At 44.8% G+C, this 19,240-nt stretch overlaps 1 long non-coding RNA gene across 1 annotated transcript; it reads left to right on the top strand.

Annotated features, from left to right (window-relative positions):
• The first annotated feature begins 508 nt into the window (after nt 1–508).
• Nucleotides 509–19,034, top strand: LOC101947893 (uncharacterized). The gene is made up of 3 exons (XR_254925.4): nt 509–696; nt 12,372–12,482; nt 18,482–19,034. It is a non-coding gene; the product is annotated as an uncharacterized LOC101947893 (long non-coding RNA).
• Nucleotides 19,035–19,240: the final 206 nt, after the last annotated feature.

The following is a 19,240-nucleotide window of genomic DNA, read 5'->3' as shown; positions in this document are numbered from 1 at the left end:
TGGCCTGAGCTTCCAACAGCTGCTTCGTCCATAGCGCTTTGTTGATTGTTTTTCCTGAACATTAGCATGGACTGGTTTGTGTTGGTATCAATGTTTCAGGAATGGCTGTATTTTGATGAATACCCATTGTGATGGGGCATCTGCCCCTCACGGGCAAAACAGGGGTTAAAAGCAACCCTAAGGAGGCTGTGCCAGAAGCAGCCAATTAGAAAGGGACTGAGAGGAGTAGCCAATCATGGCCAGCAGGCTCATATTAGAAGGGCTGCAGGGCAGAGAAGAGTTCAGGAGCTGACTGGAGTTCCAGGGGAGAAGACCAGGCTCCTAGCAGGAGGAAGGTGTGCCAGCATCTGGGATAGAGCAATGCTGCAAGCAGGGACTGGAGGAGCTAGAGAAAGCTTCTGGTTGGCTGCTAGGGACTGAGGTAAGGGCAGAAGAGGGTGCTGGAACCGCATGGGAAGCTGCCCTGGGACAATGGACTGCAGTTACCACTGAGGGAAGTGGTTGGACAGAGATTGCAGGTCTCCCAGAAGGGGGAAACGCAGAGTGTGGCACAGCCAGAGGGTAGTGTCACTGAAGAGGACGCTGCAGTCCTGGGAGTGGCACGGATCCTGGAACAAAAGTGATGGTGGCGAGGTACTGCCAGAGGAGGGTGCACAGAGCTAATCCCCAGGACAGCCAGCAGGAGGCGCCGTAGTGGTGAGTCGCACCCCGTCGCACTCATATTCATGTGTCATGTGCATTTGCTAGTCTTCCCTGTGGATAAAATTTCAGTCATCCAGTCAGGGAGAAGAAACAATATCATGTGACTTAGGTGATCAATCATGAGCCCTGAATAGAGAGAGGGGATGGATCTCGGGGTTAGGCAACGGACTGGGATTCAGGCAATCTGGGGTCAGGTTCTGGCTCTGCCATTGATGCCCAGTATGACCTTGGATGAGTCATGTCATTTCTCTGGACCTCAACTCTTCACCTATAAAATAAAGCTTCCAACCCTTGGTGTGTTTAGATTCTAAGCTCTTCAGGGACTTATAATGTGTTTACAGGGCCCAGAACAAGGGGGCACCATTTTACAGTCGGGGCCTTTAGATGCTATAATAATAGATGATGATGAATAGCAAAGAGCCAAAGTGAATGGTCTGCAAACAGCCCATCAGTGGAATAGGATCCTCGAACAGCAGCAAATACATGCATACAAATCAAAATAACTCACTAAAAGGCCTAAATTCATTAGAGAAATTATTTGCAATAAATAACGTAACGAGCCAAGTGTTAATTAGAAGATGGATGTGATATCTTGGTAGATTGTGAAGTCTCTACCTAGTGGGCAAAAGCACCTAGCAGGGAAGAGGAAATGAGATGTGACATTTTTTTTATTCTATCTAGATAAAGAGCCAGGGCACAGACTGCCAAGAGACACTGAGATCAACATTCATATCTAGAAAACAGCCAGCTTCACTATTGGTTACATTCGTCCAGCCGCAGATACTCTAGTGCTGTTGTCCTGCCCCCACCGATTCACAGCCCAACACCAGGGAACGACTCTAAAAGTAGGAGCTGATGAAAGAGAAAGAGGGTGTTGTGGGTCAGGTTTGAGATTCACTGGCAAAGCTGCACATAGGATCACAGACTGAATTAGCGAGGGACGGGTGTAGGTGAGAACTGGGGGCCCCTACAGCATCTGAGTAGAGACCCAGGACTGGAATGAAAGGTTAGGATTAAGGTACATTTGCAAAGCTGGGGGCAGAGAGGGATCTTGCAGAATTCTTGTCTGCATTGATCAAGGCTCAAACTACCACTATCAATCACCAGCCTTCAGAAGCCCTAAATTCACTAGTCAAGCTTTAAAAATCCACTACCATCTAATGACTAAATATATTCATTATCGTCAAATTCTACTCTCAATCGCCCCACGGTAAGTCTAGAGAACTCCGCTGACTTCAGTGCATAATTCCCTTTCTGATAGAGTAGCTAAGAACAGAATTCAGCCATGTTTCTTATTAGGCATTTTCCCCTGCTTTGCATTGCATCCCATTATTGTAATTGTCCAGCAAACAAAGTAAATCACAGTTTTCCCCCAAAGTTAACAGTGAATGCACTTGCAGTACAGATGTAAGCACAGCTGCAGCTTATCCAGCATACATGTGTGGGTGCCAGGGGAGGGGGCGCAGATCTTGGCAGTACCAGCGTTCGGAAGTAATGAACAAAACCACACATAACCATTGTGCTGTAATCACTGTCCTTGGAGGTTTTAGCACAATAGACAGCATGGCTGCCTATAAAGACATGATAACAGGAGGGATGGGGCTTGTGCAGCTGGAATGACAATGGAATGGAATGCTGCACAGACAACTGGCAGATCTGGTGCCAACGTCTCTTTCCAAGGTGGAGCTAGATGGAATGAAAGCCTCTGTTTCCATCCAGGCCCACATGAAAACAGACCCTTTATCTTCATCTCTAGCATCAAGGGTAACACATCAGAGAACCTCAATTTTTTCTTTACAGATTGGCCTGGTTGAAGGAAAACTGGCTCCCCATGAGAAGCCAATTGAGTAAATCACTCCTGTGGCAAGACTCTGGATTGAGTGTGACACCACTTGGGAGGTTCTGTTCAACAGTGGGGAAAGCGGGAGCCACCAGGGGCCAGGTAGGTAGGTAGATAGGGAAATTGCTTCCTCTCTCTGCCTCACTTTCCCCAAGTCTGCACAGAGAGTCAGTGGCAGGATCAGTGCTCACAGACTTGTGATGCCTATTAAGAGCTGCCATTTGCAGTAAACAACAGCAGCAGCTTTGATTGGTCCGGAAAAAAAAATCTGGGAACAGGAACTACCCATGAGCATCACCTACAGGCAAAGTTGTCTACTAATTAACTAACTACATGCATAGAGAATTCTCTTGGGTAGAGAACTCCCATCAACTCCCTTTCCAGTGCAGAAAATGTAAGCAGAGGATAAGGAGTGAAGAATTGAATGGATGAGAGGCCTATTAAAAAAAAAAAAAAGACAGGCTGAAAATGTCAAAATGTTACAGACCTGATTCTCCTCTTGCATATGCTGGTATAACTCCTCCCGATATGTACAGCTGTAGCTGAAAAGAGAAGCAGGCCCTACATGTTTTATTTAGGAGACATAATAGCTATAGTTATCACCTACCCTGTTTCCCCGAAAATAAGACATCCTCCGAAAATAAGGCCTACTTACAGTTTTGCCTCTCGTTGTAATATAAGGCATCCCCCCGATAATAAGACCTCCCCGATAATAAGGCAAAAAAATGTGTATCGTATTCTTCTTCATTGAAAAATAAGACATCCCCTGAAAATAAGACCTAGCGCATCTTTGGGAGCAAAAATTAATATAAGACACTGTCTTATTTTCGGGGAAACAGGGTATATGGGGGGTCAGATTGTGGTGGTCCTCTCCCAACCTCCACTTACTACCCATGTTCCACCCACTTGTGAAGCCAAACTGAGAAGCTGTTCACAGCAGAGAAGGAGGGTCCAGTGTCTGGGACTTGGAATCCTGAGCAAAATTCCCTGTTGCGAAAGTCTCCCTGTATGATCACTGTATGATCACCTGTCTCCCTGTATGTTGCAACAGTCTCCCTATATGATCACTTAATCTCTGTGCTCCAGTTTCCCATCTGTAAAATAATTCCCTGTCTCACAGGGGTGACGATAAATTCATTAAAGCATGGGAGGTGATGGGGTGTCATTAAAGTTGATCATACAGATCTCTACACCATGATTGTCCCATTTCTGTACATTGAGCACAAAATTGTTAATAGTATAGACACTTGGCATTGTCATAATTAGGCTTATTAGTTAACTCCCTCTTGATATGAATGGGGGCAGTTCCCAGCTCCCTCGGGGCTACTGTTGCATACTCAGGGGGATACCACGGCATCGGTTACATTCAAAAGGTTTCCTTTGCAATCATAAGGGCTAGCAACACTATTTCTGATTCTAAATGGAAGTTTAGATTCTGGAGCATAGAATGGCAGCCAAGGAAAAGTAACAGGTTGCTGACCTGGCCCAACCTGATCCCTACTCAGACATCTTTAATTAAAGTGTTTACCAGTAACCTGACAAGAAATAAATGAAGAGTGCCAGAAAGTAGGTAAAATAAGAGACTGTTGTTTTTTTGCCAGCAGTAGAAATCAGATCTGTCACCATTCCTCTGTTACAAAAGACACCAGGATTTTTCAACCCCACAACTTACAATTAGAGCTGGTCAAAAAACAAACAAAGAAAAAAAAGTTCACGAAAAAGCTGGAAATTTAAAAGTTGTTTCCATTTCACAAGGTGCGTTGTTTAAAAAATTATCTTGATTTTCTTTTGTGCAAAAACAGGTCCTTGATGTTTTTCTTTTGGTTTGGTTTTGCCTTTTTTTTTTTTTTTTTTTGGTAGTTTCAATAAAAATCTTGTGAAAAATGAAGTTTCATTTTTTAAAAAAGGCCACTTTGCAGAGGTAAGCCCTGTGGCCTGAAGCTCTAGAGAGGAGGGAGCTCTCTACTCCCATCTGTTGATGCACAGGGGGAAGAAGAGCTACAGAGAATTTCATTTGCATAAACTTTCTACCCAGAATTCTTCTAGTGACACTTTGGAAGTCTCCATAACTGTACACAAACCCAATAATTGGTTGCATAGTGGGACTGAACTGAGAGAGGAATCCTACTTTCTGGCAAGGTGTGCATCCCCTAGATGCTACTGGTTCTTCTCCACTGAGAGTCTTGCGCTAGGGGGAGGGACTTTTCAAAGTGAGATGATGCAAAGGTCCTCTCCTAGCTGGCCATTAAATAAAGCTGAAATCACTCTAGCTGTGTTGGTGGCAGAGCCTCAGAACAGGACCAGGCAGCATGCGACTGGCCTGCCCAGTTGCACCTGAGGCCTATGAGGGAGTGTTTTATTTATACTGTTGCTGTATGAATTGTTGCAGTGTTTTCCCAAGTTGATGCTGTGTTCCCTTCATCCCTAATAAATTCTCCTTGTTTCACATACAGACTTAGTGCTTGTTAGTGGGGCAGTATGGCCTATGAAGGGCTCTCAGGAAATGGACTTAGTGATCCCAGAATTTCTGGATGGCATTTTGGTTTTAAGAGGGACCCCTCACTGCTTGAACCTGGCCCTTATTGCTGCAGACAACACCTGGCAGAAAGATTTTTCATTGTGTAAACCTTTTTGTTAGAAACACGGCATTGCAATTACCAAGGCTGTTAATAAAGCCAGTCAAAATTCTTCACTGTTTATATCAGGCACTGATCAGCCATTTGCATTTTGGTGGCTCGGAATGGAACACAATACTTTAAGTGATTCCATGTGTTGTATATTGCCACTGCAGTCTGCATCTGCTTTCAGCGGATCAGGAGAAGCCCCGGCAAAGGAATATGGTCAAATATCAGGGATAACAACTGAGAAAGGAGGGAGAGAGAAAGAGTAATTAAAATTAAACAGAAGTTTGAGGAGACAGAGTAAGCTGAATACAAAGGCCTAGATTATGGGGAGCAAAGCAGTTGGCTGACAATGCAAGCAAGAGCAATGTTCAGAGTAGCACCAAGACTGGCTAATGGATGGACTCCAAAAGGGATGTTCTTAAGGCAATGGATGTCAAAGTGGGGGCAGCTCAAGCAAACATTAATACTGGAGAGCACCATGGAAAGATGTCTGACGCGGTGATAAAGGCTCCAGGTTTTTGCCAAGAGCTGCACAGAACTCTTGCCGTTGCATGGGAGAAAACAATGAGAACTTGAGACATGCCCTGGTGTTGTAACAAGATAATGAGGATCATCTCTCCTAATAATGCCAAGGAAATTTCAGCAGACTGACTGTGAGCTCTTAGTCAGGGAGATTGGAAGGCATGAGCAATGCACGTGTCTAGATGAATTTGGTAGAGTTCACACACAGTCTTTGCCTTTAGAACCCAGAAAGAGGGGCCATCGGCCTGGACAACAGGGGTTATTACCTGCGCATCTGCCAGGGCTTCATGAACTTGATTTCACAGTTTTAGTAGTGCAGCAATTCTCCTAACAGTCCTGCACTGCACTGGACACAAGGTCAGGCACAGGATGGGCCCGGATACAAGAGTGCTGCTAAGAAAAGGAGGCAGATTAGCAGTCAGAACCTGCCTGGGGCAAATGATTTCTGCAAACAAGGGTCTGGCCTTCCAAAAATAGTCAATTAAAAACAATTAAAATTAGACCTATTTTTTCCCAGCAGGCCTCTCTCTAATAGATAGTTTCATCTCAATCTCTATGTAATCTGAGTCCAGTTCCCAGTGAACAATCACCTACATTACATAAACCACAACCAGGCTTGGCATAGGCTAGCCCTCGGGAGAGAGGCTGAGAATGGAAGTAATGAGGCCTAACAGTCAGAAATGAATCATAGAATATCAGGGTTGGAAGGGAGCTTAGGAGGTCATCTAGTCCAAACCCCTGCTCAAAGCAGGTCCAATCCCCAACTAAATCATCCCAGCCAGGGCTTTGTCAAGCCTGACCTTAAAAACCTCTAAGGAAGGAGATTCCACCACCTCCCTAGGTAACCCATTCCAGTGCTTCACCACTCTCCTAGTGAAAAAGTTTTTCCTAATATCCAACCTATACCTCCCCCACTGCAACTTGAGACCATTACTCCTTGCTCTGTCAGGATGGTTACAAGTCAAATAAAGACAAGACATCACTAATGCCTAACGTAACAAACTATATTAGATTCAAACAACGTTTTGCACCCCATGCTCCAGCAGATTACTGACCGAACTCTCAGGTCAGGACCCCTCCCCCAGAATCCAATGGCTGCTTCCTTTTTCTCTTCAGGGGCAGTGAATGCAATGGGCAGGGGAGAGAGAAGTGGGGTTGTCCCTCCCTTTTATAGTTTCAGTCCCTCTCTTGACAAACATTTCCAGCTGGGCATTAGGAGACAAAGCATCTGAGTGGAAGGATGTTCCCTGTTGGCTTTTTCTCACCTGTTTGAGCTTTCTTTGTTTCCCTCCCTGTTTGATGACTCTGTTTACTGCTTAAATGCAAATTAAGCAGTGCACACATTGCTTTGTCTAGGACAGACCTGTATGCTGACCTTTGTTTGGGCAGGGCTGTGGGGTTTGGAACATGTGCTAATAACATCATACAGGGATATCTTATAACTTTACATACAATGTTACCACACTTATTTTATCAGGATGATACTGACTGGCAAATCATGAGCTTTCAAATGATACCTTACAAGGCATATCTTATGCAAACGTTATTACAACAGAGTGTAGGGTGTGAACACAGAGGAATAGTCTGTCACATCTTCATACTCATCCTTTTTGGGGAACAAGGAGGTTTTTCCCTGGCTGGTATAGAAATGATGTTCCTTTGTGGGGCTGAGTGAAGAGTTATGGGGAAAATAAAGTACTTTGGTCAAAGCAGCTCTGCTTGTGCTCACTGCACTATATCCCAGCAAGGTGAATTCAAGTTCAGGAGCTAGTCAAAAATATTCCACAGAAGCCATGGGGAAATGGTCTTTTTTCTTTTAAAAAAAAAATCTTTTGAACTGTTTTAGTTTTCCATCAGAAGCAAAAAGAGTGTACATATATTTTAGTTTTCAAAAGCTAACTTTTTTCTCCTTTTCTCCATATCTCCCTCTTTTTCCATCTTGCCACTGGAAGAGAGGGGATAGGAAAGAAGGAAGAGAAAGTGGGGGAACTGGAAAACTGAACGTGTTTTGATTTTCCATTGGAAAGCCAAAAAAATTTCGCTGCGATTTTTGGAACCCCCTCCCTCCCACACACACACACACAATATTGCCAAATTTTGAGCAAAGAAAAATTCATGGCATTTTTCAATTAGCTCTAATGGCAGTCTGGAATGCCAGGACATTGACTTGTGGCAAGACGAAGTTCAAGCAGCAAGATCACTGTATCCTCCATCAGCTGTGCTTTCCAGGAAACGATGGCCACAAAAGTAGAAGGGGCCAATTGCTGGAGAGATGACCAGTCTGTTCTTTATGCTGTTTCCCCTCTTCTTCCACCTCCCTCTGTGCCCAGGGCATGGTCTCACCTGGTCTAGCCGTAGAGCATGGAGACATCAAAGTTATTACATTGGGTCTGGGTCTACTAAACTCTGTAGTTAAATTCAGAATCTGAACCACTTCTGAATCACCTAACCCAGAGAATATCTTACTTCCTTTTTGGGATGAATGGCCCCTAATTCTTACTCCTCTTCTAGGGTATCCTCCACTGAGCAAAGACAAGATCCTCACTATTGACATGACATGATCCAATGGATTTCAGATGATTGCTATTGTAATTTATTCATACGACATCCTTGGTATGCAAAGAGTTTTACACACATAAACAGACAATTTCCCTATGAGCTCACAGTCCAAATAATCCTTTAGGACTGAGGAAATCTTTCTTATATTCTTGTATCTCCCTGTATCAATAACAAAAGCACTTACTTTTCCACCCTAAATACTGCATTAAGGTTTGCACAGCCTGGGTTCTAAGATGCTCACAAGGACCATGTCTATGAAGTCAGAGTTCAGACACTCTCCACCCTCTCTCTGATTCCCTTTGTGTAGCCAGCTCACAGATGCACCCATTGCTGGGCAAACCAACTTGCACCAATATTACACATTTCTCTATGGGACAAGTTCATAAAAAAAAATCTGGAGGAGGAAACACTTCTCCGGGTTTTGAATACCACTGGATTAACAGAATTGCTTATTCTAATTATCTCTTTAACACATACTAGCAAAGGGTCCAGGTGCCAATTGCTGAAAATCTGTGTCAGACCCAGTGCAGCACAACACAGATAAACTTCTGCAGGGCCATGCATGTAGCATTTAGATAATTTGCACTAGAACTGGAGAATGAGTTAACACCCAAATGTTGACTGACTGGAACTGGAGGTGTAGTTTCCACCTCGAGGAGATATACCCAGCCTAGCTCTGATCAAGGTAGTACACTAAACAAAGAAGTGTAGCCACAACAGCACAGGCAATTTCCCCTCTGCCTGCCCGAGTATGTACCTAGGTCTTGAATGGGACCGTACTCGAGACAGCTAGTCCCTTCTACCGCAATGGCTACACTGCTATTTTTAGCATGCTAGCTCAATCAGAGCTAACATGGGCATATCTCCTTGAGCTGGAATTACACCTCCCACTTCAGTGTAGACATATCCATTAATAAATCCAGCCTACAACATTGCTGCTTCCAGTTTCACATCGGTCTTCAGTTAACATCCATGTTAGTACTAAAACTTTGCCCTTCTTTAATGCCTGCCAGCTGTGGATTTCAAAGCACCTTTGCAAACTTGAATCTATTTATTTTCACAGTGTCTCCGAGAGGTAGACAAATATTATCCCTATATGACGGGGAGGAAACTGAGGCACAGAGTGGTGCTATGACTTGCCCAAGGTCATACAGGAAACCGGGAACAGAAGCTCCAGGGGGGCTGTGCTGATTTACATCCATGAAAGAGCTAGCTGCATTTCCTTCTCAGCACAATGAACATCAGGAGCGCTCTCGCTCTCTCTCATGTTTAGAAATTACTCTGATGCTCTTTGCCATCCAATGTTAATAATCAAGACCGCCTTCCTTTTGTGACACCATGGGGCCACTTAGGCAACTTGCCAGGGGCATGAAAGCTGTACCTAGTCGGCATGTGTATTTAGATAGTTTCTAATAAACACAGACAGCCACGAGCCCAGCTCGGATCTCTCCCTTCCGTATAGACTTCCCCTATTTGTTTGCATTCCCCACTCTGAATTCACTCTGGGACCTCCAACTGTATTTTGTTGGAGGCCAATAATGCTGCTTCCCTGAAATGAATATGTTAAGGGTGCTGGGATTCCCAGGCGTCCTCTTCAAACATACACCAGGGAGACCTCTGCTCAGGCAGCCCGGCCCCTGGAACCCACATTCCCATGCCAGGGGAGGCTGGTGATGGGATCGCCTGTGCTAATTTCACACCTTCCTCTCCACTCCCCACAAAATTCCAGGCAAACCTTGCACTTTGGCTGACATTCAAAACCGTCGCCTCTTCGCACACATTATCTTCCAGGGCTCTGTCATCCCTCATATTAAAATGTGATCACTGGGCATCACCACAGCTTGGTTCAACCAATGAAGGGGCTTGGTTCCTAGAATGGTGACTTGACCAAGCCACACTATGGGCGGTGGCTATCTGCTTGGAAAGGGTTGTCTATCTCTAGAAGATGATACCTGCCTGGAGGATGTTGCAGGCATTGGGGCTGTGTGCCTCTTTCACCCACCTGGGGTGCCAGGAAAGCCTCTGACCCTTCAGACTCCAGGCTCAGGTTTATGGGCCTATCTGCTGTCACCGATACATCTCCTGCGACTTTCATTATAGCCTATATTAAACTGAGGGGCTACCGTTACCCACAGACAGGACTTACCACGGTGCTTTTCCCTTCCTGTCCGCTTGCTTTCTGCAAAGGAGATGGAGGAACTATGCTAGTTAAAGTTCTCCCTCTCTGTTTGAAAGGGACATGCACACTTTCATTGCTCACCTGTGCTTCAGGCTGGAGCTCCTGGGAGTGACTGGTGCCTGTTGCTGTCATTACCACCATGCAAGTGAGAGCAGGAAAGTAAAACAAGTGATCATATGGGGCAAACCTCAAAGTTTGGATGAGCAGCAGCCCAACGTGAGGAGGCAAGCTGCCCTGGCCTGCACAAGATGGAACCTCCGTGTGGCTTCCACCCACTTTCAGTCCCAGATACAATGAATTATGGTAATCTGTGCCAGAGGTGGCAAGTGCATGGATCACCGAGACCAGATATAAGAACTCCCTTGAGGAGTCAGCTGTGGGGATTGAACCTATGGTTCTGGATCTAAAAGCACCAACCTCTCTCTATTGCTTGAGCCAAAGGACAGAGCCTGGAGGCAAAAGTGGAGTTATCAACCTCTGTGAGCTCATCTACATGCAAGGTCGCACCTTTTTACTTAAAAGTAAACCAATGTAGTCAAACTGATGTGTAAGGAACTCAGCTGGTCACCTACTGAAAACTCCTTCTAACCCTTTCATTGTTCTGAGAAGCGCACCCTCTGCCTTGTCCAGCAACCCTACCAATCAAACAGCTGCCTCCTGCAGCACGCCCAGTGAGTTACCAAACCCGGCCTGTCTTGGACCAAGTTCCAGTCAGAATCCAAGAGTCCTCACCACCGCCGCCTTGCCAACTGCCCCCTCTCCTTTGTAATGAGGGGAGTCCCACTCTTGAAGGCAGGGTTGTTGTAGCCGTGTTGGTCTCACGACATTAGACAGACAAGATGGGGGGCGGGGGTAATATCTTTTATTGGACCAACTTCTGTTGGTGAGAGAGACAGGCTTTCAGAGGAAGAGCTCTGGGTAAGCTGGAAAGAGTGTCTCTGTCACCAACAGAAACTGGAGCAGAGCTGTGGCAATCTGGCAGAGGGAGAGAAGTGGTTCCTCAGGGCAGCATTTTTGCCATTGATGGCACCTGTTTGTCTCGAATTAATGATGATGGCAGCAGGACCCAGAGGCTTCCCGCCACTTGGCAGATGCCCTGGATGGAAGGAGGGGTCAGAGTCTCAGCTATTCGCTTGACAATCTTTGCTCTTCTGATCAGCATCACTCGAGTCTTGCCCAGGCTGAGTATGAGCCAGCTGCTCTCCATGCAGGTGCCAATCTCCCAGAGGCATTGTGATATCTTTGTGCTGGCATCCTTGGAAAGGAGATGTCCAGAAGACAATGTTCTGCACTTCCTCTCTTAGCCCATCTCTGAAATGCAGCCAGCTCCATGTGATACCCATACAATCTTTCTCCATCTCCTCATTGTGTGTTGGTGGGGGAGTGAATCTTGTTTGATGAATGGTTTTGAAAAAAATTCCAGATCCTAGGATGAAAGGCTGCATAACAGGTGGTCAAAATATCACTTCTGTTATCCTCAGCTGGTGAGGATCTGGCCCTCTGATTCCAGTCCAGTTTGCACTCACTTCTTCAGATAGCTGAGGCTGATTGCTTGTTTTTTCCCTTTTATGGGGAAGATAATGTGAGAGATCGGGGGTCTGTTAGAGCGCTCAGTTTTCTGGTAAAGGCTTCAGCAGAAAGAACGTGACCTGTGTGTTAGACCCTCTCTTAGTTATAGGGCTAGGGCATTTTTTTCCTCTCCTTTTTCATGGAGTAGAAGCAGCAGTGGAGCATGGGGTGAAAAGTCAAGGGAAGGACAAGTTGACTGATGGAGCTCGGGTTATGGGGTCAGCACAAGGCGTCGTGATCGGGGCTCAGACAGAGCCATTTCCTCTGCGATTTTTATCTTTCGTCTGTTCACACGTCACGCCACCTGGATATAATACAGAACTATCCAAGAGCATAGCAAAAAAAACAACACGCTTAACCCTTTCCCTTCTCCCAGTAAGGAAACCAGCAAACCCCAGCCCCAGGCAGACTGCAGAGCAATTCCATACTGTGGGTCCTGGCTTTGTCCGGCAACAAGGGACTTGTCTTTATGGGCATTGTAAATAACGTAAGTTGCACTTTTTATTACCTTAGACATGTGCAAGTGGCACTGTTAGCCTTCTGTGTTGACCCTGTGGCCCATCCTATGATTTACTCACAAAGTTCACATCACTGACTTTTTTTTTTTTTTAAGTTTTATTGGGTTTTAGGACTTTTTCTAGTTTTGTTCCCTCTCATTTCCTGGTTCTCCTTGAAAGCCCCCAGACGTTTGCTCATGATTCTAGCATCTCCGGGTAAGGGCTGCTCCTTGTGAAAGTAATGGCAGAGAGAAACAATTTCACCTTGCTAAATGAATATTCACTTATGGTCAGCCAACTCAGCAAGGTGGAAGACACAAAATCACCATGCACACTATATGGGCCCATAATAAATGAGGACCAAATTCCAATACTCATGGTGAATAACACCACTCCATGAATACTCCACTGAAGACAATGGGACCACTCATGAAATGAGGTGTCACTCAGACTTGAGTAAAGGTCTCAGAATCTGGCCCTCAAACAGTCTACATCAGGAGTTAGGATGAAATCCTGGCCCCACTGAAGTGAATGACAAAAATCCTGTTTATGTCCATGGAGCCAGAATTTCACCCATATAGTGCCTTAGGATCTCCATGCACTCTATAAACATTAGCAGACAAGAAGCGGCAGAGATAGGAACAAGGCTCAAGTCTCCTAATTCCCAGTGCCCTGCTCTAACCAGCAGATCATGATGCATCAATATTGGATTAATCAGTGTTAGTTTCTTTCACCTCAATGGCTTGGCTGCCTGACTAAATATTTGCCTAGCAACTTCATTCTATACTGACTGATGATCATCTCAGATAGAGATAGTGCCAGAACTCACAAGCTAAACAGGATGTAACTTTGTAAGAAGCTGCACTGGAGACCATCCTGTTAGAAAAAAAAAATCTAGACTCCAGCAGGAAGCAACTCTGATGCATTAATGAATGACGTTCTTCCTGCTGAGATGTGAAACCAAAAGTTTGACTATTATTTCCTGGTTCTTCTCATAAGAGCAGGGTGTTAGCTCCAGCGTCATGATCACATCCCAGTATGGTTAATTACAACAGGACGCCTGTGGAAACAACTGTGAGGGTGGGGTACATTTTTTAGGGTGTTATCATTTAAGTAACCCTATTTGTTTCTTAACTCCACAACATTAGCAACAGAGCTGATCTGAAAATGGTAACAGTGAACAATTTAGAAAGAATGAAATAATTAGTTCCTACCCCCCAAAGGAATTATATAACTTTACTTGTTTCAAACAAAAACAGAACAGCAAATCAGTCCATGGTTTTCAAAAACAAATAATTTTTTGGTTGTCTGTAAAATTTCAGTTCTCAAAAACCAGAACTTTCTACCAAAAGTTGAACATTTTTCAGTTTTAAAAAACCTGAATATTACCTTGATTTTCAAAAAACTGATTTATTTATTTAGATGAAAAAATGGAAATTTTTAAATGAAATGAGAATTTGTTTAGAAATACAAGCTCTTATGTTTTTAAAAAGTTGAGAGAAGGTTTTCAACCCCTTTGAGTTAGCAATATTTTGGATTCAGGGACGTGGATTTTCTTGTTGTACACTCTCAACAAGAAATCCCAGGTATCGTTCATTAATTATACAGTATTGTAAAAAACCATAGGGTGCAAACAGGAACATTTAAAATTCAAAAAACCTGCTCTTAACTTTAAGAGACTCCCTTATTTCATCTCTCATTATTTGCAGCGCCACATCTGGTGTGAAACGGCACTGGCTCGCTGACTTCAGTGGAGACATGCACAGTTTGGCACATCCATTTCTTCTGAAATGCAACATGGCAAAGTGGATGAAAATTAGACCTGGCAAACCAGAGTCCTGTGTTCCACTCCCAGCTCCACCTGACTGACCTGGTGCAAATTCCCACCTGGAAGATGGTGAAAAACAGTTGCTTCTTCCTATAGTCTGTGGCTTTGTTAATAATAAGGGTTACTGTACATAAATACTAACAGTAGTCAGTGGAAAAGCTAGCATTAGAACTCCTTGTCTGCTGGTCTGTTGCTCGGTGCATCATCCTGTAAACTACAGAGCACGGTGCAAAAAAAAGGTCTCTCTTGGTGGCTCAGGTCACCATGTAAACCAATACATACAACACACATGCCCAACACTTGTGTATATGCTGAGATGCATAACATTTGTTCTGTATTTCAACCACTCTAGCAGTTCCTCAGCTTCTTTGCAGGGCACCTTCACTTCCAATTCAGCACTTGCTCTGTCAGGCTGCAGTGTGCCAGATAGTCGCCTCAAAGACTCAGCTCCCTTCACTTGCTCTGACAACTGCGTGCAAGTGTTTCTGGGACAGATCTCTGGCCAGCAAAACAGAAGTGGCCCTGTACTGCTCCCACAGATGAAGCAGAGCTGGGGAGGGGGACAGATTACTGCTCTCAGCAGATGATTGGGAGGCACCCATAAAGCTCCAGAGGTGGAAGTAAACACCCCCAAAACTCCAACATTAGCAGCAATAGGGAGCAAAGACCACTGGGCTCACCTCTCTGAGGGCATCTCAGATAATTAGTAAGAGCGAATAGGGTGGTACCAGGGTGGGAGAGGGGCTGCTCACATCCGGCTATTGCATTCTGGGACATGGGGTTTCCATGGGGCACACCCGCTCTATGAAGAGGAGATGGCTATAACTTGTGCCGTTCTGTGGAAGTCAGGTGTGGCCTTTAGCCTCCTAGTTTGCTTAGGTATTTTATGGTCGTCCCCCGCCCACACCTATGCTGTAGCACAGTAACTGAGCCCCTCCCAAAAACTGTTCCCCATGCCCCTTTGAGCTTGGGAAGTGTTATCCATTTTACAGACAGGAGTGCTGCCAGCTTTTCTGCCGCCCTAGGCGGCGGAAAGTCCTGCTCCAAAATGCTGCCCCCCACAGAGGTGGCGGAAGGTCCCGCCACCAAAATACCGCCGCGGTCGCCGCCCCGCAAATTGTAGTGCCCTAGGCAACCGCCTAGGTCGCCTAATGGGTTGCGCCGGCCCTGTTTACAAAACACCAGCATAGTGCAATTAGGTCATTTGCAGTGTCTTCTAGCCCAGCCATTCAAAACGCTGGAGCCAGACCTCTTAAAAAACAAAAACAAAAAAACACAAGCTTTTTTTTTTTTTAAATATTACATTATTTGCCTTCTGGGTGTACTCAGGTCACACTTTCCAGCTTCTCTTTACAACCACCAGGTCTAGAAATTTTTTTTTTAAATGAAAGCTGAGATTCTCATATAATCACCTGACTCCAGGAGTGGAGAAAAACACCAAATACCGTGAGACTCAAGATAAAAAAAAATCACAAGAGTAGGCAGCACTAGACTTACTCAAGATCTCACAGGAAGCATGTGGCAAAGGCAAGAATTGAATCCAGACCTTCTAAGCCCCTTTCACCGTAAAGCCGTCATTCCTTCCAGCAACACAACCTGCGACAGCATCAATCTTGGGCGTCCTTGCTCTGTGGTCACCTCCAGTCAAAGCCTTTTATTGCTGTCCATTTCCACTCACAGCCCAAATTGATGTCCATATAGTTAAAGCGACACATGGTTTATTTACTCATTAGCATATCCAGCTGTTAGCTTTCCTTCTCCCGATATTTCAGGCTAAGTAGTGATTTGACATGAATAACACCCATTCAGCGAGGGGCTGAAAGATATTGTAAATATAAGAAGTCTTAAGCTCCAATAGCTTTTTCAAGTGCTTAGTACAAGCCCTAGTTAGCAGGAGGAGACGGGGGGGGGGGGGGGAGGAGAAACACGGAAGAGACCAGTGCCATTACTTAAATAGGCCCATTAAAATGAGCACTGAATGAAATACTGCTTTATTAAACAGATGACATTACATCAGGAATGATGAATCATAAAGTTTCCTTTTGGTATTACAATGGTATATGACCTTTTAAACTTTAATCATTCACCTCATATTCTGAACAGCCATCAGGTGTACAGGCTTCTCTGCTGATTACATGAACATGAGGCCAGCTGGGGAGCTGTTGGCACCCGTTCCCCACAGGCTCTTCGGAAGTAGCTCAGCTTGTGGGGGAGAGAGAAATAGCAGATCTTGCACAGAGTAAGTCAGTGGGGAAACCTGCTCTTTTCTTGCTAGAATGTTAAGGACACCTTAACCATTAGGATGGAGGAGAGATGGTTTCCCAAGGCGATCTTCTAAGGTACTTAGCTTTAACTCCCCAGCACAGTAGAAAAGTGCTTTTATCTCCCTTTTACAGATAGGGAATGGAGGCACAAACAGACCAAATGATGTGCCCAGGGAGACATAGGAAGTCTGTAGCAGAGCAAGGATTTAAATCCAGGGCTCCCAACTGCTTGGTTCATGCCCTAACCACAAGACTATCTGTCCTCCTGTCTCACTAATGGCTTTAACCACTAATCTATTCCACTTTCCTTGTCTTCAGCATTCCAACTCTCCCCCCATCAACCAGCAGCAGTCCTGCCTTACCCACCTCCCCTAAAAATGCCTCCCTCCACTAATAGCCACACATTCCCTGCTGACCTTTGCTGGGCTGCCAGCCGCACCTCTCAGCATACCCACCACTGGTCACTGCTGCAGAAAAACATCACGACACTTAGGCCAGGATCCTCCACTGCCTGCCACTTTGCGCAGTCATTTCATAGCTGTGATGGTAGCTGACATCCACTTGGTACAGGTGCCAGGGAGTGGAGAATCAGGCCCACAGTTTCTTTGGCTGCATCTAAACTAGCAGACTTTGTAGCTGTAATTCACCACTGATGGAAGCCATAGAGTAAACAGAGCTCATGTGGCTTAGTCACCATGTTACCTAATGAGATGGCAGTTTGATAGTGTAGACAAGGCCCTATTGAGGGTAGAATTTTCACACACTTTCCTCTGCAATAGATTTGTCAGAACACCGCTCCGCCTTGCATCCTGGATGTCTAAACACTATGCTAGAGGATGCTTAACAGATTTTTCCACTGCAATTTATCCAGCAGTTAAAATGTGGGATGAGATGAGGGGCAAAAGAGCAAGGCTGGCTCCAAACCATTGAAGTCTACCAACAAACAGTGATTCACTGCCAAAGCAGGGCAGCTGAGTCAGACAGCAGTGCTACATGTAGATCCCATTTAGGATGGCTTTGAAAGCAATCCTATTTTGAACTTTGCTTTTCACCCCCATTGCACAGAAAATAGCCTCCTAGTGGCTTGCTAGACCTGTGGGTCTGAGATGGAAAATGTATTTTCTCCCAGGGAGAGATTTCCACCCAAAATGAGAGAAGGTGTTTGTGCCCCACAAGGCCAATTCATTCCATATTCACACCTTGGGGTATTTAACTAGGGTCCACTAATTTAAAAAAGCAGGTCACAGCTTCTAGGATTAGAGCCATCTAGCTGCATTGGCAACAGATGGACTGTTCAAGGACTAACCCTCCTCTTTGTCCCCTCTACTGCCTGGTCCACGAAAAGGATGAGTTTATTTGGTAGCACACTTTCCAGGTTTTGCAGGAACAATTAAACCGCTACTTGTTATGCACAGCAAATGGCTTCCTTTGAGCAGTTCTTGTCATTAACTCTTAGCACATCCACCCCCTTTATTCCTGCCCCCTGCTCTCTTCCTCAGGAACATTCACATGGTCTCTGGGGCAGACTGTGTGTGGGAATTATAACATGCGGGGATTGCAGAGATGTTCCACTGTATAGTACTGAGAATTCTGAGTGTCTGAATGTGACTAGAGCAGCTTCCAGATCCACATTAAAGTGTCCCACTGACCTCTCTGAAAGTCATGGGAAATCAGAGCTTGTCAGAGGCTAAATGTAAACCAGCTTCTTAGTCATTAACGCTAGCGCAACAATCTTAAAGAGAACTTCCAGTTGAGATTTTCAAAGCTGCCTAATGGATTTGGATGCTCAGTCTCCATTAAAGTTAATGGGAAGTAAGTGTCCAACTCCCCTTGGGTGGCTTTGAAAATCTCAGCCTTAATGTTCAGAATGTAAATGTTTTCTTTCATTTCTTTAAAGAGGGATGGAGACAAGTTCGGCAAACCAGGGCTCCTGCTCCCACTGCCTTCCCAAGGGGCAAGATAGCCCCCAGCAGCAGCAGCACCACCAGATGTCGTTACGATATGTAGTTTCAAGCGGTGAGACGTGCCTCTGCCTTGAATTTTCAAGGCTCTAGGTTGAGCCCAGATGATCAACGTTTTCCTTTAAGAAAGAAACTGGGGTGCAAAGGGGGAAGTTCTGGCCCAGTTGATATCAAAAGTTCAAGGAATCTTTGGGAGGAAATGTCTCATGACATTTATAGCTCAATGTCTGAACTAAAAGGGCTCATGTAACTTTAAGAAACTTATACAAACTGTGCTGAGTTGTCTTTGTCCCCCTCTAGTGGTTGATGCACATAACATGTTAAAGTCTTCTACTGCCCATAGTTAGTAGACTTAATCCTCTATCTCAGGGGTTCTCACTCAAGGGTATGTGTACTCCTGGGGGTACACAGAGGTCTTCCAGGGAGTACATCAACTCATCTAAATATTTGCCTAGTTTTACAACAGGCTACATAAAAAACACTAGCAAAGTCAGTACAAACTAAAATTTCATACAATGACTTGTTTATACTGCTTTATATACTATACACCAAAATGTAAGTACAGTGTTTATATTCCAGTTGATTTATTTTATAATTATATGGTAAAAATGAGAAAGTCAGCAATTTGTCAGTAATAGTGTGCTGTGATACTTTTGTATTTTTATGTCTCATTTTGTAAGCAAGTCATTTTCAAG

The sequence above is a fragment of the Chrysemys picta genome, chromosome 8, assembly GCF_011386835.1.
Source record: "Chrysemys picta bellii isolate R12L10 chromosome 8, ASM1138683v2, whole genome shotgun sequence".
In the NCBI taxonomy this organism is placed as follows: domain Eukaryota; kingdom Metazoa; phylum Chordata; order Testudines; family Emydidae; genus Chrysemys; species Chrysemys picta.
This window is presented reverse-complemented; position numbering and strand designations above follow the sequence as displayed.